Genomic DNA, 27,889 nt, shown 5'->3' with positions numbered 1-27,889 from the left:
ATGAGACTTAGCTGCAGTCCTGGGCGCCATCTTGGGACTGCCGCCACACCCGCTCCCCACAGGTCCGTGGACTGGGATCCAAAGGACAATTCAGAGCTTCATGTGGGCCCCATTTCTATTTTTACTATTTAACATATAAACGTAACTATATTACACTGGAGTCAAATGCATTGTTAAAGGGCCATTTATGATATATCGTTGCAAGGGGCACTGTGAATCCTTCAGAGAACTGATGTGCATCCACAGCTTGTGTCAGGAACACAACTTTCGATTATGGTACTTGCTTAGCAGCTAATTAAACTAAGAGGGAAATAGGAGGCTCTAAAAGTGAGTGTGCAGGCTTCTAGTTAGATGGGTGCTACTGCACTAGCAAAGTTGGCTTCAGCGGTCTGCAGCTTGAAACGTCTTAATCTCATTGTTATAATTAATTTTGTAAATCAAAAGGTCTGTGCTGGGCTAGATGCACTAACTGTTGGTTTTGCTTAACGTAACAGTGGTCTCACTGTCTTTGTGATTAAATCATACTTTGGTGTGATATTTTTTCCCTGAGATGAATTATTAATTTACTTATGTCACCCACTTTGTCCAAATGTGATTTAGATTTTAAAAGTTCAACATAACACTCTTGCCAAGTATAATTTAAAAATCCCTTCTTTCTGCCTTGTAAGTTTGTAGTATGGGAGAAATAGAATTCACGTGGTCTTACGTTGTACTGAACTATTTGTGGGTGTTCTCTTACTCATCAGTCTAACTGTATCATTCCTTCTGGCGATTATTTCATTAGAGAGAAAGTATGTGTTAGATATTAGCAGTCCTGGTCTCTTCAAAACCTGACTGTTGCCTCAGAAAATATGTAGTTTTGAGCTGGTTTCTTAGACTTTGAACTATGAGACAAAGGTTATTGTTTAATTCCTATTTAAGGGGAATTTTATGGGTAACTTAAGAACACCAAGGGATGTGGAGAGGGGTTGGGAGGGCAGCTGGATGAACATCGAACCTAATACTTTCGTCTCCTTCATTTTCTGGCTCAGTGCAGTGGCATGAAGAGGCAGTGAGCATCACTTCATGAAGAGAGAGTCACTGGTGCCTTTGGGTTCCAAATCCAGGCAAACATTGCTAAACTAAAGATACACTTGAAATGTATAAGGTTATCTTACAATTACAGAGCAGTGTCTGAGAACATACATCACTGAGAAATATTGTCGGGTTTTTTTTTTTTAAACTCTATCATTGTGTATTTAGCAACACTGAGTTTTTCTGTTCCTTATTTTGGATGGTTACTGTCACTTAGAATCAGGCTGTTGTGTAGAAAGACACAATCAACAAAGTGTTTAATAAACCAATAGACAATGCAATTAAATAAGGGTGATGTCTTTATTGGGTTTTTAAAAATCCCATTAACATGATTGAAGTTTTAAATAATTGTCTTAAAACTTAGTTCATTTCCTAATTACCAAGACTATTTTTTTTTTTACAAAACTGAAATGCCCTTAAGGCTCGTCAGAACCCATACTGCAAAGATCTTTTAAGAATTATGAAAATGGTGAAGGGAGCTGCCCCAGATTCCAGGATGACTCTTTCCCAGTGACTGAGGTTGATATCATCTTCCTTAGAAACCTAAAACTTCAACATTTAAATTACTCATGATAGCTGCACTATTTGAGAAGAACTTAACTTTAAATATAGCAAATAAGTGGCAGGAAGTTAAATACCAGAAGATATTTAAATGACAACACGAATGGAAGTGTGCATTATTCAGCACCAAGACAAGCTGATATGCCGATCAGACAGGTCACTGCCCCTAGGTGATAGCCCTTTCAAACTCACACAGAGTTAGTTCCTAATAATGAAGCCAGCTTTGGGAAAGCAATTTGCATCATGGATTGGGAAAAGGTGCCCAGACTCTGCTCTCTGAATAAGCTCTGTGTGGTGGCTTGATCCCCTGCACTGTGCATGTGCTGATTAACCATGCTGCCCCCATATTTGCATATTCAAAGTTGGCTTTTTCTGGGAATTGCTCTGACTATGGAGATGACAAAGATATATCCCATTTGATTCCAAAAGTATGATCCTTCTTCCTCCACTGTAGCAGTAGAAACAGCAGGGAGTTGTATCTTCACTTGCCTCTCACCCCTGAACTGCCCTCCCTTTGCTGAGAGTAGAGACCTTCATCAAGATGAATAGCCCCTCCTGCAGCTAGGTATGTTGGCACTGCTAAACAGAGATGGGGGCCTGGGAGCTGTAATTTTCATAGTTTGCCCCTTACCCTGTTGCAATCTGTTTCCAGACAGCCCATAGTGTTGGGTAGCCCCTTTCAGATCAAACTGAGAGAGTACTTTCTGTGTCTTTGTACTTGTGGGATACCTCCCTCCCATTGTGACATTTGCTAGAAAGAGTAAGACAGTTGCTGGCAGTATCTTCTTAAATTTTTAAGTTGCATAACTTTAGTCACAGAGTTCTTTTCTTCTGGCAGACATTTTAGCAGTTAAGAACTTTGCTGTAACCTCTTGTCCTTTGTAAATTGGAGTATCACGGTGCGTGAATATAGCACCCCAAACAGCAGTAGTTGCAGAGATCTCCAAAGGAAACTTCTAGGCTATGACCAGCCTGGTGTCTTTGGAACTTGCTCTCTCTGTTCCCACTGACTTCAGCAATTATGTGAATTGCAAATCCCCTAAAGCTAATATGAGAGGTGAATCACTTTTCTCTCTTCTTCTCTCCCACAGGGATGATGAAGTGTTTGTTAACTGCCAAAATTATGAAGTCCAGAAACTTTGGGAAGCTTTTCTGGACTGAGAATGTATGTGATATTACTTCTCCTTAATTTTAATATTGATTGGAAAAATAAGAACAGCACATCAACAAGAGCTTCTATTTCTGCACACTGATTTCCATTGGCAAAGAAATTAATGTTTTTTCTTCATCTTCATACAATAACTCTGGGAAGTTAGTTTATTCCTTCATTTACCAGTAAGTATTCACCGTTAAGCTAAAAACAAGGTTTATAAATATCATGTTTATGGCATTTATATAATGTAATTTGAAAGAAATGTGCTCATCATACAGTAAGAAAAAAATATCCTGTACTCTTGGGGAAAGGATATAAGGGAAGAGAACAGACTTTTCAGTTTTGAATTTGGGAACACAGGCTCTCCTTGGATGGTTTCTTTTTTCTTACTGAGCTGAATTGTAACAAGATTCATCAGATGTGAGGAACAAACAGAATTATATTATGATGGGATTTCTTCCTTTTATGGCAGTAATTTTAATTAGTTCAAACCAGAAAAGAAAGAATAGAATAAAAATGTATAACCAAATATAAAATGATAAACTCACTGTAATAAATCTGCAACTTTGAGCAGATTCTAAGCTTTCCTTAGAAACCTGCTCCATTCCAATGGAGTACTTATGTTTGGATTGTCACAGAAGTGAAATTCCTAAGCAAGACATATGCATAAAGGTATCTAAATTCATTTTAATTTGTAATTTCATTTTCTGAGAATTCCTGAGACTAATTTGTAATAAACAGAATATTATCAGCTTATATCTCTGAAGTCTAAGATGGTTAGGATCTGGGGGATGATCTCTTACAAGGGCCTTCTTGTCATTTTATGGATGAAGACGGAAGGGAAACAAGAAGAGACCATCCTTAGTTTTATAAAGGTACAAACACCACCAGTGAAGGTAGAATGTTCATGAAAGTCCCCATTGTAGTAATGCCATTACAAAAGGAACTAAATGTCAGCATGAGTCATGGATGAGACAAATACTCCATCCAAAGCAAAATGAAAGGCTGGGTGATAAATAAGACCATTGTAGAAGTGTGGGCACATGTTGTGTATTTAGAACAGCTACAAAGAACATATAACATATTGACATGTGTGTGTGTGTGTGTGTGTGTGTGTGTGTGTGTGTGTGTGTGTGTGTGAGAGAGAGAGAGAGAGAGAGAGAGAGAGAGAGAGATCAAGTTTTGAAATATTAGGTGTTATAAGTCTGGCATAGTACAATTAAATTCAAGTTTTCAAGTTTCAGTGCCACTTTTGCCTGTGGATGAATACAAGATTATTAATCGCTTCAGTTCTTCAATCTGTAAAAATATCTACCTTGAATGCTCATTGCAATCATTATTGACTTACAATTGAAGAAGACAGTTTCTTCATTAGATATTAATCTTAGAGTGCTTTATTATAATTTAGCATCATTAATTTATCTAACCTATTTTCACAGAGTAATTGGCTGAGCTCCTCTGAGACTAATAATGTGCATAAAATCACTAGTGGGGATTGCTTTTACAAAGCACAATTTTTAAAACAGAGTGATATGCAAACTTAGGCATGAAGACAGTTAGCAAAGCCAACTGAGGGAGAATCTTTAATCAGGATCTTCAGCTCACTATTAAAAGTCCATAGAACATCAGAGACAACAGTACATCTCTGCCCAATGAAGAACAGGTGACCATAGAAGGAGGATTCAGGACTTTGAATGGTACTTTATGAAGGGCTAGGCTACAGGGGACTGGTCCAATTCATCCTGTTTTCTTCCGTAAGGTTCTCATTTTTCCTCAAGGAAGCTGCATCACTGTTTTTGGATCTGCCATATTCTTTTTATTTTTTCTGATAGAATTTTTGCTGGAATCAATGGAGTCATACTCTGTCAGCGTTTTCTGCTCAAGAAAGTAGAGCCTGAAGCCATCTTCATGTTGTATTCCGTTCCTCTAGTTTTCCATCGTCCCTTGGCTTTCCCCTAGTGATACAGCTTAGAATGTTGGCCTGTTAGCCACAAAGCTGAAGTGACGTAATAGAGGGGAAGTTATTCACCCCTCTGATTTTTGTTTCTTCAGTCCTAATGTGATATTATGAGCCCTTCAAGATTCCCCTGAGAACTGAATGGGTTAATGTTTGTGTAAGTCTTTGGAGTGTAGCAAACCCTTGGACAGTTAACTGAATCTTCATCTTCAATGTCTTTCAAAATACAGTCAATTTTTTTCCAGTCATGATTCTGTTTATGTTCTTTTTTGTTATTTCTTCTTAATATCATCATTTAAAAAACAACCCATATTAAACAGTATTAATATGTCCACGCTGAGGTAGTTTTGCTGAAAACCTTTCCTGTATCCTTATAACTTTGTTTTTCATCCCAATCATGATGGTTTTTTTAAGAGCATATTTTCAAGGTCATAAATATTTCATATAGAAACTTACCAATTAATTTTTATCATAACCTTTCATATAAATTAGGAACTGGTACATTTCCCTGTAGTTTGAAGTGAAAAGCACTGAACTGTCAAAGTTTGCAGTGGTACATTATTCCACTATGACAAATGCTCATTTGAAAGTGGGGCTGCTCACTTAGACTTCATATATTTGTCAGTTATTGTCTTTGAAATAGACACTTTATATAATCCTATCTTTATTTAAAATCATATTGCTTTTAGGCAGCCTCTGTATTTTTTCTCATTAAAACGTTTTTGAGTTATATGAGGAAGTCTTAATTGTGTTTTGTAGACACACGCCAGTTTCAGTTTTACATAAATTAAGTAAATAACCTGTACTGCATTTACTGCCACCAACAATATTTTTATGAGTGAATTGGAAAGTTCCAAAAGATCAAATTTGTCTTTGCTTATATTGGCATAATCTGGAAGAAGATGTAGGAAGAATTGGTAAAGTGACATTCCAAAGCTATTTTAAGCAATGTCGCCAAGAGTGGAACAACACTGCCAACCTGGACTGCACCAACATAGGATTATGTGACTCATGGTGTTCCTACTACTTAAAAATTTAACCACTGGTTACAGTTCACATGTAACCGATTTCCAATTTGACTTAAAAATATCAACCAATCTTATAATTGATCATTTTAGGTAATTAAGATCTGCAGTCTCCAAAGCAATCTATCATGTCTTCTTAAGAGAGTTGTTGGAGGTAGACATGGTTTGTGGTTTGCCAGAGGGTCTCTAGAACCTTCCCAATCAGATTTTACTAAGGCCGTTCCATAGTTATCTGTATTGCTCATGGGAACTCAATAACAACAGCTAATTATGATATTAGAATTTCTTGGCTTAAAATATGTCAACTGAATAAATTTTACTTTTAGCCCTTGAGAGAATTTCAGACCATTAAATGCCCTAGTGAAAGCCTTCACAAGGATACTTTTACTTGGCTGCTTATCTTTCCTGTAGTACAAACAAAAATTATTTTATACACTAAAATAAAAAGTTAAATGACACAACTGAATCTTATTTTCCACTAACATACCAATAGCTTAACCATCATCTCCTACTGGCTTTCCAGCTCAGTCAGTACCAATTCTTGTCAGATGGAGAAGCAAGTGGCAAACTGACACTGACCAAATGCCAGGACTCGAAGGAAGAGATCGTTCACAAGAGAGTCACGCTGATGTAATATACCTAGTCACTTAGCTTCTCACACAGCTTTTTCGTTCCATTTTGGTAATCTTGGTCAAAGAATAGAAAAACATCAACTTCTAAAGCTATGGCTGAATGACAACAAGGGTCACCAAATGCTGTTATCACCTGATTCAAGTCTAAGTACAGATCAAATACAAGAAAAGCCTAGCACAACAAGGTTGCTTTATGAAACGTAGTGGTGAGAGTGTGTTGCTCTCTGCAAGAGAAAGACATGGTGTGTGTTGCCCTTACTGTTTCAGAAACGGAAACTTACCTGGTTGATAAATATTGCTGCTTAGTACAAAGAATAAAACATTTGGAAGGAGAAAGATCTGGGTTCAGATCTCAACTTCTACCTTTCAGAATTATTATGAGGGCTGAATGTCTCAATGGTATTCACAAATATAAACAGCTACTGGTATTATTACTTCATTAGTCTAGAGTAGCCTTTGATAACCCCAAGAAAATTATGTAATAATATTAACATCCATGTAATACCCAAATATATTCTGTATACCTGCTTTTAAATTAGAGTTCTCTCTCATCTGAGGCTTCTAGCTTCAAATCTTCACATGTAGAAAATGTGAAGGAATGACAGAGGTTAGAAAGGGAAAAGGGACAATGAGAGGGGAGGCTAATGAGGGTCATATCTTGATGGCAACCGATGATTGTCTAATTGGACTTAAAACCCAATCAATAAGAGAAAAAAAATGCCTGATCCTGGAAACCAAGCCAATTTCCCAGGACTAATGGTGGTAATGGATCTTAGAGAAGAATCTCAAGCTGCTACTTGACTAAACCAGAGTAATTCTTCCATTCCAAATACTTATCCTTATCCGCACAGCCAGTGGATCTGTCACCCCCTCATCAATGAAACTTATTTCTCTTTGCAGTAGACAGAGACCATTATAGAAAAAAAAACCTGGTCAAAACAGAGAAAACAGCTGATGGTTGGGTGCCCAGGTCCAGCAGATGCATCTACAGGACAATTCTCATAGCTAAGGACCTGGGAAATTGCAGACTAGGAGAAGAATGATTATTAGAACCAGAGGAGCAGCGAATCTGCGGTGAGAATGCATTCCCTTGAAATACATGACAGTAAAGCTTCACCCAGTATCTCAACGGCATGGCTGCTTATATAAAATCTAAGGAATTGATGTCCTAACATGAGAGGGGAAACATCATGGAATCTCACCCCTAAACAAAGAACTATAGGCACCTAAAGAAAGAAGGCTAGCACAGAACTAGTCTTCCCTAAGAGTGAGCACCATAATTTGTTATTCAATAAGCCATTGATCAGGTCAGAAATCCTATACATGCTAGTAACACTAAGTGGACTAAATGATATTTATTTATTTATGTGTGTAACAATAACAAAGGGAAAGAATGAGACAATGAAAAAAAGAATTCTAGGCTTCCAGGATCAAGCATGTGTTTTCTCCTATTGGGCCATAAACCCAACTAGACCTGAGAAAGAAAATGAGATGGAGCAAGGGTGGGGAGACTTGGGGGGAGATGGAGGGAGGAAATAGAAGGGGGAATGTTGTAATTATGTTTTAAATTCAAATAACAAAGTTAACCAATAGTAGAATACCCTGGGGTTTTAAGCCTGTGATCCCAAACAACTGCTTCAGAGAGTGGAAACGTTTGTGTTTCCTTTATCTGGTACTCTTATTCTTTTTACTGTTTGAGTGTCTATTTCCTTACACCTCTGAACATTTTTATGGAAAGTACTTGTAAGAAGAAGGAGGAAGGTATAATACAGGTTACAAAGAGAAAATTCTGGAACTATTACCAACTGTAAAAGCCCATACTTTGCGGTCTGTTTTCTAATCCGACAGATTACTTAACAAAGTTGTGTGTGAAAACTGATTTGTGATCCACTCTCACACTTATTTAACAATATTGAAAGATTTTTTTCTAAGACAACAGAGATCAATGTCAATAGGTCTCAGCGTATCATCTCAGGTAATGGAATTTAGTACAAAAGTACATCTTCTCATAAGCAACTTGTATTTTAAATCACTGTTAATGGCAATCTGGTTTTATAATATGTTTACAGGACTGATTTTAAATATTCTGTGCTCTTCTGACTTTCAGACTATACAACGCACGACAGGAAAACACTTCAGCACCTACAATTAATTGTTTCATTCCCTATTCTGTGATGCCTTGCTATTAAGGCTCATTTTATAAGTTCTACTTGGACACTATGTTAACCCTCAGGCCACAAAGTATTGGCAAGCATTTGATTTCGTTTTTCCCATTGGCATAGCTGCCTTTCAAGAAACACTCCCTCCCTTTCTTTTGTTTGAATTGGCTACAGTATTTCTTGCTTAAGGGATTTACCAGAATATGGCTATACCTGGGACTGAGTTAAAATCAGAGTAGAGGGCTGGGAATGGGAAGGTTATAAACTGACCACGGAGTGGATAGCGTCATTCTTCCAGCTCTTCAGAAAAACACATGCATTCTATGAGCCCTGACTTACAGAGGTGGAAAAATGAACAGAACATATGGTAAAGTGAAAAATTAATATTAATAAATGGAAAACCTGTTTCCCCAACAGACATTTTATTTTAATATTGTTCTCTACTGGAATGATTTATTTGACTCTCTAATCTACTTGAAATGAGCAATAGGCTAAAAATTTTGTGTGTATGTGTATATAATACACACACACATATAATGCTTAGAGCAGAAGCAAAAAAGAAACAAAAATGAAAAAAGATTAAAAAGACTAGACTCTATATATCTAAAAAGAATATAGATTTAAATTTTTGTCCAAAGAACAGCTGCACTGTTTGTTAAACAGAATATTATTTTTCTGTGTTTTTAGTGTCAGGTTAAGTATATATATATATATATATATATATATATATATATATATATATATATATATATAATGCTTAGAAATACAAAGCATTGTTACTTATTCATGCCTGTCTAGGCATTTCTCTTACATTTAAGCAGTCTGGAGAGGAAAAGGAAAACAGACTCCAGCTAAGGGAAAATAAGAGCTGTTGTGAAAGAATCAAAGCTCTCTCTGCGAAGCACATGACTTTGAAACTCAACAACAAATATCCACACTAGACCAATGTGTGCTTTCGGTTCTCTAACAAGGTCACGTAATAGAATGAAGTTGAGTAGAAACTCAAGAAACAATGGTCTAGTCGCTGACGAGGGCTAAATGTGAACCTTCACTGAACTGACCCTCCACTACTCTCTCCACATCTCCCCTCACTGTTTAATCCCAATAAGATTTCAAATATGGTAGGCAGTTGTCTATTCACAGAACTTCCCCCTTGATATTGGGTTTTCTTTTTTAGAATCTATTGGCCAGTTACTGAAATTGATGGATTGACATGGCAATAAAAGTACAAGAGGAAACAGGCGTTGGCGATCTCTCGTCAAAGATAGTTGTTTCATAAACAATGTCTGTAAGCTTACTCAATCCCTGACTGATTGATTCAACAAGGTTGGTGTTTTGTACCTACTGTGCTATGTCAGCAGCACTTTAACTAAGCACCAAACCCTGGGAGTCCCCAAGTCTCAATCAGAAGCCTTGTGAGGTCAAATTTATTTCCATAATAATCCTGTCATTGATGCTCCACGTTCATTCTCATTTCCCCACAAGTATGTCATGGAGTTTTCCAGTGTCTCAGAAGCCTAAATGGAATTATTTTTCTGAGGGTTTCTGGTATGTGTGTTTGTGATGAAAATTTTCTGTGTTTTAATTTAGAATACAATAAACAGATATTGTCAGATAGAACCTGCATAGTCACGTTCTCCTTGGGACCTTCAATAATTTGAAACACTTTCTGGAACCTAGCACTCTGAGGACACCTGTGTTAGGCCACATAGTAGTTAAAATTGAGCAATATCTGTAAGGGATTGCTGTTGTCTAGGTGCCTTTGTCTGTTTTCCAGTTTGGTAATGGAACCTAGGATAGCCCAGAGTCTGTCCTTTCTAGTCTAATCATCTAATTAGTTCACTAATGTTTGCTTGATACATCAATAGATTAAAAATCTGTTTAAGTTCCATGGATCTACATAGTCCTAAGTGTCACATGAATGATCCTCATTTCTCAGCAACTATACATAAAAGAAGGATCTTATGCTTGCATTTAGGAGAATATGCTCCTTGACAGTGGTGATACGAACAATTAGAGGTTATGGATTAATAATCTTTTGCATTTAGCGTATGCTGTCCTGCAAGTAAGAAGTTGACTTAACATATACAGAATGTGATTTACTAATGAAACTTAAAATCTAATATTACCGAAAGAAATAAAAATAAAATTCTTAAAAAGTAAAGTTCTGGGAGCTGGAGAGTGGACTCAGTGGTTAAGATCACACTGGCTGCTCTTCCAGAGATTCAGGGTTCAATTCCCAGTACCCACAGGGCAGCTCACAACCATGTGTAACTACAGTTCCAGTGGATTGCTTGCCCTCTTCCAGCCTCTGTGTTCACCAGCCACGCACGTGGTGCACATACATACATTCATGCAAAATAACCACATACATAAAATAAGTATTTTATTTTTAAGTAGAATTACATTTTATGTTGATAAGTATTTGTATATTTTATAAATGGGACTTCAATCTTTCTTTTTGGTATTCTGTCATGTATTTTTGTCAGCAACTGTTTATGAGAACCCTAGAGTACATTTAAGACATTTGAAAACATGCATGAAGAAAGCCCAATTTCTGTGCTCAGAAAGTTCACAATTTACAAAAAAAAATGTGTGGTGGCTAGTAAGACGCATAGGAAGACCAGCTTCACTTGAGAAACTTGTTCAATAAATATCTAAGGTGGAGAAGAAGCTGATGATATCTCTTTCAGTACAGAGAACACCATACACTTAAGCGCTTGTTCTGCTCAAGGAATAGCATGAGGTTATACGGCTAGCTTACCTGTATTGTGGTTGGTGATGGGTAAGAAAAATGGAATTTGATCGTGAAGGGATTTACATGCTATTTTAGATAATCTGAATTTCAATTACCCTTTCACAAACATTATATACTAAAAGGTCTGTGTGGGCCAGGGAAGCACTATGATTATTGGGTATTCTGTAAGCGACTCCTTTTATTTATTTCCTAATTTTGAAGTGCAAAGCTTTCTTAGTTTTTATTACAAGACAGAAATATATAAACATTTAAGTAAACCTCGTGATTTTCCAATAATAAAATCTAATTTGTTAGCAACTTAAATTAACACTGCTAAGCTTCCCTGAGGCCTGAAGTTGCTGGTTCTTAAGCAGTGATAACATGATGGGGTTTCATTTTATGAAAGCCAATATGGAGACTGTGGAGAAACAGACAAAAAGAACATCTTCAGTAGAAATGCTAGCCACAAGGATGGTGGGCAGAATTGCACCGTCAGTAAGAGACAGCACTTGAAAAAAATTATTCAACCCTATATGAAACAGTTATTCTAGAAGCATTTTCTATGACACACACCATGATTTTTTTTTCAGGAGTGAACACATCTACAGTAATACTCCTGCACCATAGGTTAGAATTCATTTTGGGGTAGAGATTAGAAAGATTGTAAAAGCCAGAGGATAAAGGAGTTTGCTGCGAGATTGTGTCTCTCAGGCATATTAGAAGTGACACTAATGAAATCTCACCAACATGACTGCCTAAACAGTAGTTGAACAAGGACAATAGATATGCTAACATCAACAAGGGGAAACACATGAGGCTTCAATCCCTCCCCAAGAACTATCGGCAACTAAAGGATGCTGAGAAAACTATTATTTCTCGAGGACACACAAATTGGTTGCTAAATATAAAATGATCAACCTTGAACACACGTATATAAGTAACATTATATGAACCGAGCAGGTTGTATTTATATATTTGGGAATATACATATATATATATATATGTACATAGTGATATAATTAATACATAAACACACACACACACACACACATATATATATATATACACACACACACATATATATATATATATATATATATATATATAATACAATTAATGAGAAAAGAGGCCATGAATTTGAAAGATAGAAAAAAGAGATGTATTTGAAGGGCTTGGAGGAAGGAAGGGATGAGAAAATGATTTAATTATACTACAACCTCAAAAAAAAGAAATAATATTTTAATAGAATGAAGAAAGACAAGTTTTGTTATTCGTAGGAAATAAAGAACATCTCAAGGAAGATGCCTGACAGCAGAGAGCCATCTCTGTTAAGGACAGCAGCACTATTGATCTCACTGCTCAGGATCCCTAAGAAGCAGAAGGCAGAAGCTAGCATGAAGATATTACCAAATCAAGCTTGTTAGACTATTTGTTTTCCAGATTTAAACCCGGATATTGGCAGATGACTCTATCTGTACCACATACGTGATGGCCATCTTCCCACAGAGGAAAGCGTTTAAAACAAAAGTACTTTTGAGCTCTGTGCAGAGTTAATAATGCAAATAGGGCTTTGGCAAGGTTTTCCTCAGAAAGCTGCCCAAATTCCCCCCTCATTTCTTCCTGTCTTACTGGTTTGGGTAAATAAAATATTTATGATTTGGTAATAAAATCTCCCAAATACTAAGCCCTTTCATATGTCCACAAGGTGTGGGAAACTTCAGAGGAGCTGAAAATAGTGGGACTTAGCTGATGTCCCTGAGTGGAACTGGACCACTCTAGAGTTCCTGCTTGATGTCTCCAGGACTTAAGGACATATGTGGTCTTTTTGGTTTTCACTTTAGGAAAAAAATCATCAAGCTGTGTCCACTCAAGGGAACTCTACTTGTTGGAAATCATTTGATAGGTTTTTGTTCAAATTCATAACGTTTGGATTCTGTTGACTACAGTCATCATCAACTTAGCTGTATTGATTTATTAGATTGGGAGCAGCTATGAACTGAATTTGCCTTCACTAATCTTTGGCATTGCTGTTCACACCTGACCTAGTCACAGCTCTTTTTCAGCTGAACCCAATTGTACTTAATTAACTGTGGGACACCCCCCCCCCCCTGCTTCATGCCTCTCTGGATGCCAGCCTGCTTCAGCAGTTTAGGCTGTCAGATCAAGATTTCCCTGCTCTGATTTTTCTACGGTGTAAAGTGGGAGATTCACAGTAGCCATGACATGCAATTTCTAACGATTTTCTGAGAATGTTCACATGAGGTAACTTTAAAATAGTGTCCTGAAAACAGAAAAATTTGACCATTATTGCTATCGTCATTGTTGGTGTTGGTCATGATGATTTTACTGTAATGCAGCCATGTTTAAAAGCAGATCTTAGCTAGCATAGACATGAAGTCTGACAGAACCAATGTGCCTAGCCCGCTGCTACCAAAAAACTAACAGAGACAGTCGTTAGTCACCCTAGCAATGTATGTTGCCTTCTTTCTCCTATGTAACTAAAAAATCAGAATAAACACATTTGCTAATTAATACTTTGCTAACTTAAAGAAAATCTAGCCATTTCATAAAGAAATGAACAATGCAAATCTCGACTTTTGCTTTGTTTTGTTTTGTTTTCATTTCTGTTTTTTCAATCTGGAAGCAAGTTACTGGATGGTTTAACTTATTTGTACCAATTCATGTCTAGTGACATATCGGAATGCTTGGTCCAAGGACTCCAGATGCCATTTGAGAGATAAATGATACCCCCGACTCCAGAAGAATCAATAATTTCATGTGTTTGAACATTTAACTTTGGGACCTCTTTGTTTATTCTGACCTTCATAGGAACAAGTTGACATACGGATGCTTGATCAGGTATTTAAAGCAAATATAAATTACAGGGCCCTTACATGTGCAATATCCATAAACGTACTAACTCTTGCCTTCAAGATTCTTATAGTAAAATATCCCATAAAGGTTATTCAGAATGTATTTTAAACTTTAACACTTCAGCCTTAGTTCTTGAAATGATTTGAGGAAGTATCACAGAATGTGTTGTGCAACTCTGCGGTGACATAAGCAGATGTTTTACATATTTGCGTAACTCTATTATATATTTGTATAACTGTAGAGTTAAATGGAATTACTGTGTATGAAGTTTCAAAATATTTATGTAATTTCTGGTTTTATTACTCTCTATGTTCTTCCGTCCCTCCCTTGGTCCGTCCCTCCTTCTCTCTATCCCTGCCTCCCTCCAGTCTCTCCCCCTTTCTGTCTGTCTTGCTTTATAAAAGATGGACATTTGTAAAACAAAATCCCTGGATTTTTTTTTTTTTGGCATTGAGGACATTCTCCATAGTGTAACATCTAAGATGGAGACATAGGAATAACAGTAAGCACTTAAAGTTCTTTTATAACACATTAAGGTTTCTTAATTTTCTTATGAAAAGTGTTATATTCTTTCATTTCTTCCAGCTTCTCCAAGATCCTACCCACCTCCCTACCTGCCCACTTATATGTGGTTTCTCTTTTTCAAAAAAAAAAACAAAAAACAAAAACAAAAGCCAGAAAACTAAATCAAAATAAAACAAAAAAAAACACCAATAAAATAAAGTAATCCAAGCTTTTGAATTTATTTTGATAATAAATGTGCCAAGTCAAGAAATAGAATATACATTCTATTTAGAGGGACATACACGATCATTTTAGCTTTATTGAGTTGGTGATACTATTGTTCATAAAGAAGAGCCCCTTTCTTCAGTTTTGTCTCATTCCTCAGTTTGACTTTGTAACAATCCAGTCCATATATAATTATTAAACTTTATTATGTTCATCACGTTTCCATGTGCTATGGAAATCAAACATGTAACTCACAGACTACATGGTAATTACTGATCATCTACTAAGGGATAAGCACAGCTAGAAACTTCTTTAAAGCCCCTGTAACTCTCTCTTTAGGCAGCTGAAGGGTGATGGGAACAAATCCCATGATTGGAGAAGAGAGTCGTCAGCCACAGAGATCTGTCTCTCCAAGGTCTGTCACATTAGGAAACATCCATTGAATACTTTTGGTGACAAACATTAAAAAAAAAAAACATCAGAAGTACAATCAAATCAAGAGCAATTAAGAGTGGTATTGAGGACCAGACATGTTCACTGGAGAGAATTTTCAATGATGTCCTTAAATTTGAATTCTATTTATATCTCAAATTCTCTTCAAGTTCATAAATTTAATAACTTCTTTTCAATTAAAAATGTCAATGTAGGTTATTTGACACCATTCAAAAGGGAGCAAACCCGAAAAAATAATGTTTATTATCTTAATACTCAGCCATGGTTCTTCTGGAATGTTTTTTCTTATATTTCTATGATTTGACTCCCAAACCAAACATGTGTGGCAAGTATGAAATAATACGAAACAGTTTGTCCAACAGAAGCTTCTCAGAAGAAAGGCAGCCAAAAGAACAGCATGATCAATATGTGTGAGGTGAACAAGGGGTCCTAGAGCCACAGAATTTCACCCCATGGCCATAGCAACCTGAGAGACAGGACAGAGTCATCTAAGTGCCACCCAGAATCTCATGTACTGAGATGAGAAGGAAGCAGGTGTAGTAGAGTGGTGGATTGCAGGGGGAGCTATGGGAAAATAACAGTCTGCTTTAGCTCCTGCATTCCCCTGGAACTCTGCGTGAGGAAGAGCTGTCCAAAAGTATTTGTAAGCTTAATTATGGCTGTGTCCAGTTTCTATTTGTCAGGGTTCTCCAGAGAAACATAACCAATAGGGTGTGTTTGTGCACATCGATGAACAGACACACCTATACGTATCTGTATGTGCATATAAGTAAGTGGGGGAGGAAGAGCAATAGATTGATTTTGAGGAATTGGCAGTTGTGACTCCAGCTGAGCAGGCTGACAGAGAGAGACCTGAGGGAGAATCGATGATGAGGAAGTCTGGAGTTTGAATGCATGCAGCACTGAGGCAGAAGCTCCACAACCCCGTCCCCACCCCCACTGAGGCATCTCAGCCTTTTTCGTGCAACATCTTCATCCTCCTGGAGGATGCCCACCTAAATTCTGGAAGATCACTGTTTCAATGCAAATCGATTAAAATTGATATCGACCTCATTTTAAACAGCATGCCTGTAGAGCCCATTTAAGGGTAACAGATGACCAAAATATCTATATTGTGTGCCCTTTCCAAATTAAAACCCAAAATTGTCCTTACGTCTTTAGAATCTTCAAACGAATGTTTTTTATAAAGTGGCCAGGCATTATTCTAGGTTCCTAAAGAACTGCAATGTGCAAGAGAAAATGATTTTTTTTTAATTTTAGGTATTCTCCTGTGGTAAGCAGCCTTACATATTATTAGTAAAGCGTATTTCTGTTTGTGTAAAGTCTAATAAAGGAGACAGGAAGGTCATGTTAAAGAGTTCACAAGCATGTTTTAGGCCCTCTGACTCATCATTCATTGAGGCTGGTTTGCATTCCAGCTCAGAGACAATGGAATTGTTGTTAATGGATTGTTAACTCAAGAGAATGTTACCAAATTCTATTCTTTCTTCATGTGTACATGCATGTAGATATCAGCATGCATGCAAACCTCATGAACTTTTTTCATGAGCATTTATAAAACTCACTCCCTCCTGTAATTCGGCAATCTGAATGAATCCACCCGGATAAAGGTTAAAACTATAGTGGTCTCCACGAAAACTTTCTAGAAGAGGAAACTAGGATATCATCTAGTTGATGTAGTTTTCTTCCTTATATTGCTAGTTTTGGACAACATATTAATAATCACCTCAAAGAATATTCTCCCTTCAAAACTGAAGTTCTAAGTTACAAAAGCCCTATGGGAAACAAATTCATTTCAGAGGAGTAAGCACAATTCAAACTAGTGAGAAGAATCTTGAGTGGGGGGGACAGACATTTGGGGTCCTTTCACTTGTTGAGTGGATTGCTCTGTCCTCAACTAATCTAACACTGGCATTGATGATGGACGTTTACTTTTCAATTAGAAAAGAAGACTTTCTTTTATGTAAGAAATTATAATTCTTTTCTATTTGGGAAGTCTCCCTCTTCTTTTCCTCTTGGGAAGTCAGTATACTATAACACTTTTTCAGTGTCAATGGAGACAGACCAAGCCACTGTAAAATCATTCTAATGTTGAAATGGCCATTCAGAAAGAAGCATTTTTGCTTACATGACCATTAAGTTAGTGTTTATTATAAATGACAGGATGTGTATGTCTGTGGGTATATAGACATTACATTGGGAGATGGAAAGAAATTTGAGTTTTCATCAAATACCACAAAAAGGGATTTGCTTTGTTTGAATATCCAAATGTTGAAAAGTGACTGTAGAAATGGAAAGTTGAGGACCCCAATAATCAATTCTTTTTCCAAGACCACTACCTTCGTCTAACACTGGGTTATGGAGAGAAAGTTTGCATCAGCTACACTGGACTTTGAGTATTTCTAAATCCATCCTTTGCTTTTTTATGAAGGTCTTCTTCCAAGAAAACAACACATCTACACCATGTCTTGAATGAAGAAGGAGGAAGGGGAGGAAAGGGAGGAAAGGGAGGAAGAGGATGAAGCAGACTATTGTTATTGACTATTGAATAAGACAAAGGATTTGTCTTATTGATACACATGTGTTATTGAGCCTTTAAAATTAACTGAGCGCTGCATTCTACTGTTCTAATGATTTCTTTATAGGGTGTAGTTATAGGACAAAATTTTACTCCATTGACAATTACACATTTCTAGACATAGACTCAGACCTTTCTAAGTGAAAGCAAAATATTTTGTTCATTTTTAAGCTTCTCACTTTTCCTGGCATGTAAGCCATCTTGACGAACAAAAGACATTTCTATTTTTCTACTCTCTTCATGTCCTACGTAGTGGCCAACCTAGAAACTAGATGAGTAGCGGTTAACCCGTAGCCTCTGTGTATGAACTTTGCACTCTCATGGCTGCCTTTACATGGCAGCGTTGTGAATCTGAGAATGTTTCCTTAAATCAGGTATGAGTTGTATACTGTTTATACTTTACTTTCTCTATCTGCAAAATGAAAATGAATCATGAGAGATTTGAAGCATTCTTTGCCGTGTGAAACATGAAATCGGATTGTGTGTCTGATGTGCTCCATGTGGTGTCTGACCCTTATTAACTTGTTCGGTAAATGGTGAATCATTCTGTGTTAGTGCATAAAAATCTCTAGTCTTATGTGCCCAGGCAACTCTGCCCTACAACCTTCCAAAACCTTTTACAAATATTATAGGATTGCTTCATGTAGTGGCTTAGACCTATAATCTGCACATTCATAAAGTAGAGGTAAAGGATTATCACAAGCTTGAGGTTAGCCTAATCTACACAGTAAATTTTAAGTTCCATCAATGTGTAAAGATCCTGTTTAAATATATCTATCTACCTACCTACCTGTCATCTATCTACCTATTTGTTATCATCTACCTCTATCTATCATCTAGCTTTCCATCCATCACTATCTATCTATCTATCTATCTATCTATCTATCTATCTATCTATCTATCTATCATCTTTCTATCGATCTGTCATCTATGTATCTATCTGCCATCTCTCTATCATCTATCCATCTATATCTGTCATCTATCATCATCTAGTATCTAATCTATCTATAGCTATTGAATCTGTCAAAAGAGCTACAATTATTGTTTATAATGAATGCAATCAATGTCTGAAAGAAATTAGTCCAGGCTTTAGGAAACTAAGGAGGCTATAAAAGTTAATCATCTTCTCAACATAATCTAAGGGACCAGCCATTAGGATCATGCTGTACACTAGAAAAGCTGGAACATATTTTTCCCCAACTGATAGCTTTTTTCCCCCCCTGAATTTATATGCAAGGTTGCCTCTGAGATCACATTATTTTAATGGTTGTCATTATTATTATCCATTTAAATACAGAGGAATTTAGTTTGAAGAGAAACTATAACCTTCCTTTATTTTAATTCACATTTTGTACAGGAAAACCATGACTTGCAGGTTCAAAGGAGAAAGCCTTTAAAAGGGCTTGTAAACGACCTCATAGGCTTCTTGGACATCAAATAGCTCAGCAAAACAGCATTATGATGATTTAAATGTAAATGAATTAAAAACATATGGCTCACATTCCCTGGGAAATACACATGGGTTTGGAAATTAAGGGAGAACTGCCTGACAAAATGCACAGCACTTGGCTTAGCACAAAAATGTTTGAATAATGGGTTCAATTTTTTGCCAAATCCCGAAGGCCACAGGTTTGTCCTATGGATATTTTCACCAAACCGGTGGGTTTTGAGGTTGGTTGGCTTTGAGAATTGTGTTAACCTGTCAAAGCCAGCTCCTGCCACCTCCCACTCCAGCACCCCTCCCCTCACGTTATGTTGGGTGTGTGGTCACCAAAGAATACTGCATTCCAGGCCAACTGAAATAAGTGGAAAAGGGACGAGCTGCTTGGATTTCCCCCTCAACCTTCCTTTTTCTTTTTTCCTTCCCCTCTCCTTCCTCTTTTTATCTTGACCACTTTTATGCTTTATTTCTTATTTCTATTTCTTTCTCCCACCCGCCAAGATCTTGTTTATTCTGTTCAGAAGAAGAATTATCAGCAGAAGCTCTCATCAGCAAGCTTATCGTCACAAAAGCCTGTGAGTGTTAGGGGAATGAATTTTCCATTTCCTAATAAACTTTTCTTCTTTAATATTAGCCATCACAGATGGGAACTGCGAAAGCCTTTCTGTAAATGGCTTAGCTTTCACCACGTCATAAGAGGAAATCCTGGCTCTTGGGATGCTGTGTTTTAAGCATCTCAGAACCTCTGAAAAGTAACATCACTTAATTCAGCTTATTTGGAAAAGCAATTTATTGTTATTAACATCGATTCTATGTATAATTAATTAATTCCTTTCCAACAAGTTGGCACACAGACTATCAGAGATGTGAGGCTAGTTCGTTGCTGTTCAGCATTGACGGAGTCATAGTAACACAAGTGTTATAGTAACAAGATCTGGTGTGTGTGTGTGTGTGTGTGTGTGTGTGTGTGTGTTACAGAATATACTGCCTCTTGATAAGCAGCTACAGAATGGATAGTTAAATCCATCCGCATGGATTTGCTTCCCATATGGAACTAATTGCCTCTGGAATAGTTAAAGCCAAAAGATCTCTACAATTTCAAAAGCTTCTCTTATCTTTCTCAGCGTATGGCTGTTGACAGGAGGGAAACACATCTATCCTCATTTATTCTATTGGTCTCATCAAGTGCAGACGTGTTGATGGGGGACTGTTACAGAACCAGATGGTCCAAGTTGGTCTTTTATGTTTCAGGCATTCCCTCTCCCTGATTTTACAAGTCCAGACAAAAGCTGTCCCATGCTTCCAGTGATCTTCTAGAATTTGTCCAGCCTCCTGCTGGTCCTGAACAGGGCACTGAGAACCCAAACAGCAGGTTTCTGTGTCCTTTACCCCTGTATCACAAGAACACATGCTTTAAAAATAAATCTGTTAGAGTGCTGCTAGTGTCTCACAGGAAGAAGTCTGTCTAGCTTTAGGACTCTGGGAAGTCCAAGTTTTCTCCTCAGATTGCTACAGTACTGTTGTCTTTCCAATTGCTCAAGCTCTGTGAACTTAAAATCTCCCTTCACCTTTTTCTTCTCCTAACATTTTTATCTAAACTAATAAAGAACATAATGACATAGGGACAATTAATCTTCTAGTTACCTCTGCCATTCTCATGATGTTGATTGTTATTATCTTATTTAATATTTCTGCAACATACAGCTGCACCAGGAACAAGTACTCTAGGTATATGAAGTTAAGGACTCCTCTCCACCACCTTAGCAAGTTTCACTATCGTCACATGGCACTGGGAATGAAAATGAGGCAAAGCTAGACCTGAAAGATGCTACAAGTCAAGAGCGCATGCGCTAGATGTGGAAAACCAACCATGTAGCAATTCTTCAGTGCAAGAAGACCTCCCTTCCTCTCACCTGCTTTCCAGACGATATTTCTTCTTTCTTCTTCCAAGAATAGGTGGGAAAATGTTCAGAAGGAACCCCACCTACAAAAGTTTGAAATATTGGAAATGGAAAATGCTAACAAGGGAGAGAAGGATCCCCGGGAAAGACCTTTTAGTTATGTGGAAAATGTCTTGTATTTCCTGTGACCTAGCTTCTTCATCTTTTCAGTGAGATTCTAGAGTGCCTTCATCCTAAAGTCTTTGTAATGGTTGACACACAATTGTTGGAGCTCTGTTTACCTCTATGTCTAATGTTCACTGCAGTCAAATATATATATATATATATATGTATATATATATATATATATATATATATATATATATATATATTCACGAATCCAACCAAATCTGCATTTCTCATCTTGGTTGCTATCTTTAGTAAATTTCAGTACAGTAGTACTCAGAGTGAAAATTCTGGGAACTGGTCTTTCATTTCTCTCATCTCCAAGAATAATCAGTTTTTAAAATTTCAGAATATCTTGTTCCTGGATACTACCTTGTCTGAGCTCATTTAGATGATAGCTATCAATAACTTTACTCATGAATAACTCATAAAATATTTTCTACGAGTAGTTCCTAATTTCTAGAAAATAAATTTCAACTCAGTGTTGTGTGCAGTATTTCCGTTTGCTTTTCCTAAATATACTGTGCACATGGTTCCTTGCCTCTGGGACAATGACCATAATTTGTACTTTATCTGATAGATCTTTCTGAGAGAAGATTACATGGTCTAAATCCTGGGTCCTTAATCTCTTCAACCCTCTAACCTGAGATAATTGAACAGAGCTGAGAGCAAAGCTTTTGCAAGAAAACAGTGGCTGAGTGCATCTAGCCCACTTAGTCTGGTGTTTGACTTCTCAGAGTGACCTTGGATAATTTATTTAACATCCCTGTTTTTGATTTCTACTTTTATAAGAAATTAATAGTACCGGTAGCACTAAGATATGAGAACTGAATCACCCAGTAATTGTAAAGTGGTCCATGGTGTTACCTACAACCCTCATCTTTTCTTTTCTTAGCATTTCTCTAGTCCCCTTATAAAATCCTGCAACGACCACTTGTAAATGAGAAAGATTTGGTGAATCTGTTGCAGTGTATTTCATATATTGTGAAAATAACATTATGTTAGAACAGCATTTTTGAGGCAGAGGCCAAATGCCGTCACCATTTGAAATCATCTTCATGGACTCCTCCCTACTAGGGACTGGCCTGTTGCTATCTTCATCTCTGTAGATGTTAACTAGATTTCTAGGGGGGCATGTGACAGTGTGGTTCAAGAATTACCTGCATACGTGTCTATGTTCAACTCGAGGTTATAACTCAGGAGTTTCTTCTATGTACAGTTTTTTTTTTTAATTCCATTTTAACCTCCACTTCCTTTCCTAGTCTGTCTCCAGCGGCCTTGTCTGAGCCTGACCACGAGTAAGCATGCCAGAGAAGTTGACTGAATGCATTCTGAATTGGGTAATGAGCCATTGTCCCACCTTTGCGGGCTGCCTTTACAAACACCTAAGGTTTAATTTGGGACTGTGGCTGCATTGGATGAGCTTCAGAGACCAGAATGTTGTCACAGCAGCAGGGACCCCACAAACTTGGCTCCTAGAACATTTTGACAAGAAAAATGTCAGCATTTCAAGATACCTGAGTGTTTGTTCCCTGCTTTCTCAAACACAGTCTGGCTTTCATGTGGTCTTACACTTGCTTATTGATACACAGTATTTTTTCTTGTTGGGCCAAATGTGGCAACATATTATTTATTTGACACTGCAATAATCTATTCAATTGGATGGAAAAGAACATATTAGTCAAATGAAATTGATGTCTGGTAGCCATGCACACTCACCCAAATAATCTTCCCTTGGATCCTGTTCACAGCTGCTTCTCCAGCTGCTTGACACCCAGCCACATTTGCACACAGGGATTTATTTTCCCTGGCCCTGTTGGGATGCTAAAACCAACTTTCCGATTCAGCCTCCGCCTCAGCCTTTAACGGCTGGACAATAGTAACACTGTGTGATGATTCCCCAGGACAGACTAAGAGGGATGACTGTTTTAATAGCACTTTATGACTCCTCAAGATGGACTGGAAACATCACCACAAGTAGCAAAAGGTATTCGCCAAGGAGTGAGGATGCCTGGGTAGTCAGAATCCGAGCTGGAATCAAAACCATGGGCAGCAGCAGGATTGAGGTTCTCCAGCATAAATTCCAGGAACTGGACAGGAAGCTTGAGGACATGGCCATAGGGGCTTTCAGAAATGTGCTAATTGTGCAATATTCGACTGGTGAGGGAGACATGATAAAATCTTCAGAAAACTGAAAGACAAAACACAAGCTACTGGCTTGGTGAGATAGAGATCCTCACGAACGGTAGAAAGGAAGGAAGGCAACATTCAGTAGCTAGTCTTTCATTATTCTCTCTTCTCTTCTCTTCTCTTCTCTTCTCTTCTCTTCTCTTCTCTTCTCTGTTCTCTCTCTCTCTCTCTCTCTCTCTCTCTCTCTCTCTCTCTCTCTCCTTCCTCTCTTTCTTCCTCCCTCTTTGCCTGCCTCCCTCGCTCTGTCTTTCGTCCTGCCTCTTCCTCTCTCTCCCTCTGTCCTTTCTTTTCTCTCTCTTCCTCTTCCTTTCTCTCTTCTCTCCCTTTCTCCTCTCTTTTTCTCTCTCCCTCTCCATCCCCCTCTCCTCTACCCACCCCCCTTTTCTTCTCTCTGTCTCACTCTCTCTCCTTTTACTCTTGCTCTTGGAGCAGGAAAACACAGTGTCTCTGTAGAAGCTTCCTATCCTATAGGAGCAAACAGACACTACATTGCAGTATCTGTGTTTAGGATCAATATTTAAAAGATTGGCTCATACAACTAGAAATTCACTGATTCAATTTAGCTTTCAAATTAGATGATCAGAAAGGTTAGCTGTAGTTCTGTGTTCTAAGACTGAACTATGAGCAGCATCTGAAATCCATTTCTAAAATAGTCGAGAAATGAAGCAAGATCCTGGTAGAAAAATTCTCACCTACTAGGAGCCAAAAGCGAACCAAACACCAAACCAAAACAACCCCTCCCCCTCAAAAATACTATCCATTAGTCTATAGTGAGGCACCAATGAGAACCATTTTCAACCTGTATTTTGTAGCAATATTAATACAAATGATGTCTCACGTAGTCTGGTCAAGTCTGTGGGGATGTCTCAGCTAATGTGTGAAGAGTTCTGTTTTTCCAGGGCAGGCTGCCAAAAGTTGTGTATTCATGAAAACTCGAAGGGCCTCCTGGAAGAGACATGAAAAACTTACCACACTTCCCAGAACCAAGCCCTGAATGAGGACAAAGGCTGCCTTAAGCCGTGGAGCTTGTAACCTTATATCAGAAGGAATTCATTTGGGAAAAAAATTTTAAATATGCCAATGAAATTACACATATCATATGCCATATACTAAAAACAGTCAATTGGTTGTTTCTTTCAGAGTTCTGTTAGAAAGGTTCCTGAGGCTCTATGAAGACCCTGTGGGGGAAGAGTGCAGAAGCCACCGTCCCATACCTGCCATCTAATGTGGTAACTGAGTTTCCCATTGCCACAGCTGGGGAATGAGAAGCACTTATAGATGTATGATTACATGTTGCTATTCAAATGGGATCTGCTCTGTCTGGGAGACCAACTAGGATGTTGTAAGAGCAAGTATCAGTAAATTTAGCCATGAATAAAGTTTAATATAAAAGTGTCATTCAAAATAGAAAGAGATTTTCTTCATGTCACAAAATGGTGAGAAGAAAAGCATAGACAAAGCGAAAGCTCCTGTTTGCTGTTCACGGCTATACCTTAATCTCTGGTCTTCCTAGCTTCATTTGGGAGAATGTTACTATAAGGCTCCCTACCCGGATGCCTCTTGTCTGAATCAGAATGCCCAGTTCTTCCACACAGCTTAAAAAATGGGCTCTCAATAGGCTCTTGAAGCATTTTATGTGTAAAGAAAAGTTAGAATTTGTCAAAGAAGCATTATGGAAATAAATTTAAATACAGTCTTTTATGTGTCTTACTCTATTTTAGATGTAGAAGGAAAAGATAATTTTCTTTGACTTATGTTAGAGTGCTAAAATCAAAAGAAGAGGTTAAAACCTATATATATGAAGCATTCCAATTTTATATAAAATAATGTAACATCTAGGAAAATAATTATTTTAGTATTTGGAATATAAAATACCATTAATATACAAACTACGAATTAGTATAGTTATGTACAGTGTGTTTGTAATTGTGCAATTTGAGTAGTACAGTACAGAAATGTATAAAGCCTTAAGGAAAAACATTCTTTCAGATTCTAATAAGAAAGTACAAAAATTGAAAAGCAAGTTTTATTCAGATTTATAGGAATCTTTTCTGGAGAAAGCATACTGGCCATGATTTTAGCAAAGGGAGGGCCTAGGAGTCACCAGGAAGCAAAGTAAGAGGGGGGAAGTCTAAAGGTAAAAGAAGAGAGGCCACACATTGAAGTTAGCCATGACAGCTGAGGTAGGAACAATGACTGAGGTGGTAGAGCAGAGGCTATCCCTGACAGTGGGACCTCACATTGATAAAGTCCAACAACATATCCTCTTCCTCTGTTTAAGATTTCCTGGGACCCCTACCCTGCTTACATCGAAAACCATTACAACTACACTAGATGGTCTTCTAAAATAATTGCCATTGTGTATGGCTTCTTAATTTAGATTTGTAAAGTGAGCTGAGGTTAGAACTTCTGACTATCACTCGCATTGGCAGTTGAAGGCTGTGGAGATACTGATGATGAGAAGGGACCATGTTGTGTGACAGAGTGTTCCCATCACTGTAGAACATTACATGGGAAAGCTCTGATCTAGACCCCAGGAGGAAAAATCCTGGTTTATAGAACCAGCTTCATAAAAATAAAATGAAATAGTCTGCACTAATTGTGAGGAGATATTTACCGCCTTCCTGTTAGTTTGCTCACAACTCTTACTCAAGTCTCAATGCTGGATATGGAACAAATGCTGGCTGCGGACTTGCTTCTGCTTTTGTTTGATGAGCTAGATGGCTATATAAGACAATGTGGGGGTTTGTGGCATTTTTGGGTTTTTCTTTGTTTTTTGAGGGTGGAGTATTATTGGTTTTTTCTTCCAGCCAGAAGTCATTAAATGCAGAAGGAATCTTGGCCTGGGTGGATTATTATTATTATTATTATTATTATTATTATTATTATTATTACCACTTCTCCTAGTACTACCACTACTACTGCTATTATTTCCAGTCTTCAAAACTGCTCTTCAAGGGCAAGATTTCCATTTTTTTTAGCCAATGAGCACATTGAAATATTAAGAAAATAAGGACACATAATCAGGAAGGGACAAAGCAGTGATAAGATGTGCTATCCAGGCACCAATTAGACTGCTATTTCTGCATATTTTCTGGGTAGGAGGGGACTGCACAGAGAATGTTAGACTTTAAGTGGTAGGTGTAATGAGGTCGGGTAGGACCCAAGAAGATCGCTCAGCAGGTAAAGGCACTTGCTCCTCAGGCTGGTGATCTGAGTTCCATATTCTCCACTCACATGGTGGAAGGGAAAACTAATTCCCTTGAGTTGTCCTCTGACCACCAAACATGTAGTGTGATATGCGAGCTTGCGCACCTACAAGGACACACAGCACTATAACTGAACAAGATTCTAAAGGCTATGCAGACAGTGTCCTAATTTTCTTCCTGGTGACATTCCCATTTGGGTTTGTGAACAGGACAAAAATTCTGCTGACTTGTTTAAGAATGAAAGTAATTTTCCATCTGCACACGACCAGTTCTAGACATCTTGTCATTTTTGCCACTTGGGGGAGAGCCTTTCTGAAGAGTTCTATAAATTCATAAAGCCTTCACTGGCCCTAAACTTTTAAAGTCATTCACAGCAATTCTTCAACATTTGTAACTCAAAAGACCAGTGTACTGTTCAGTACAATTCAACACGAGACAGGAAGTTTGCTATTCGCTGTTCCAAAGAACAAAATCAGATTCTCTGCTAGTTAGAGGTCTTCTAGCTTCTAATCTTTCCTCCCAGTGAGGCCCACCAATTTTCCTGTGACAATGATGCACACGTCTTGACACAAAGCACTTCCTGGTCAGAGAAGGGCTTGTTAGCTTCAGGTTCAGTCACTTTATTCTCATCTCCTCACTCACTTCATTTCTAGTTGAGTGGCAACTCTTGGGTACAAAGCTTGTCAATATGTCAGAGAAGTCTCTTTTGCTCTTCATACACAAAGTTCTGAATTCACTGTGGCTTTGCTCTGATTTCTCCATTTCAGATGCTGTTAATGAAGAGGAATAGACAGAGGAGGAGAAACATCTATGCTCACGTTTATATTGAACATAAGAATCTCAGAATCTCTGCACTAGATTTGAATAGCTCATCTGACCCACCAAGTTGTCATAAGTTTGCTCCTGACAGTGACTAAAGTCATTCTGCTTTGTAATACTCTAGAGCTGTTAATGACCCAAAGTCATTGTTTTGGACTATGTATTCCTACCCTTTAATGGTTTTGTTTATTCTTGTTGGTTTTAATTAAATAAAGAAAAATTTATCCCAAAC

At 37.7% G+C, this 27,889-nt stretch overlaps 1 long non-coding RNA gene across 3 annotated transcripts; it reads left to right on the top strand.

Annotated features, from left to right (window-relative positions):
- On the top strand, positions 1-27,889 carry LOC102548754 (uncharacterized). Of its 3 annotated transcripts, XR_015624804.1 has the most exons (6): positions 1-102; positions 2,727-2,970; positions 13,988-14,157; positions 22,702-22,779; positions 24,770-24,858; positions 27,606-27,889. It is a non-coding gene; the product is annotated as an uncharacterized LOC102548754 (long non-coding RNA). The 3 variants fall into 3 exon arrangements; XR_015624806.1 differs by lacking the exon at positions 22,702-22,779 and having other exon boundaries at positions 7-102; XR_015624805.1 differs by lacking the exon at positions 13,988-14,157 and having other exon boundaries at positions 28-102.

This window comes from Rattus norvegicus, chromosome 7 (genome assembly GCF_021556685.1).
Source record: "Rattus norvegicus strain SHRSP/BbbUtx chromosome 7, alternate assembly SHRSP_T2T, whole genome shotgun sequence".
In the NCBI taxonomy this organism is placed as follows: Eukaryota; Metazoa; Chordata; class Mammalia; order Rodentia; family Muridae; genus Rattus; species Rattus norvegicus.
This window is presented reverse-complemented; position numbering and strand designations above follow the sequence as displayed.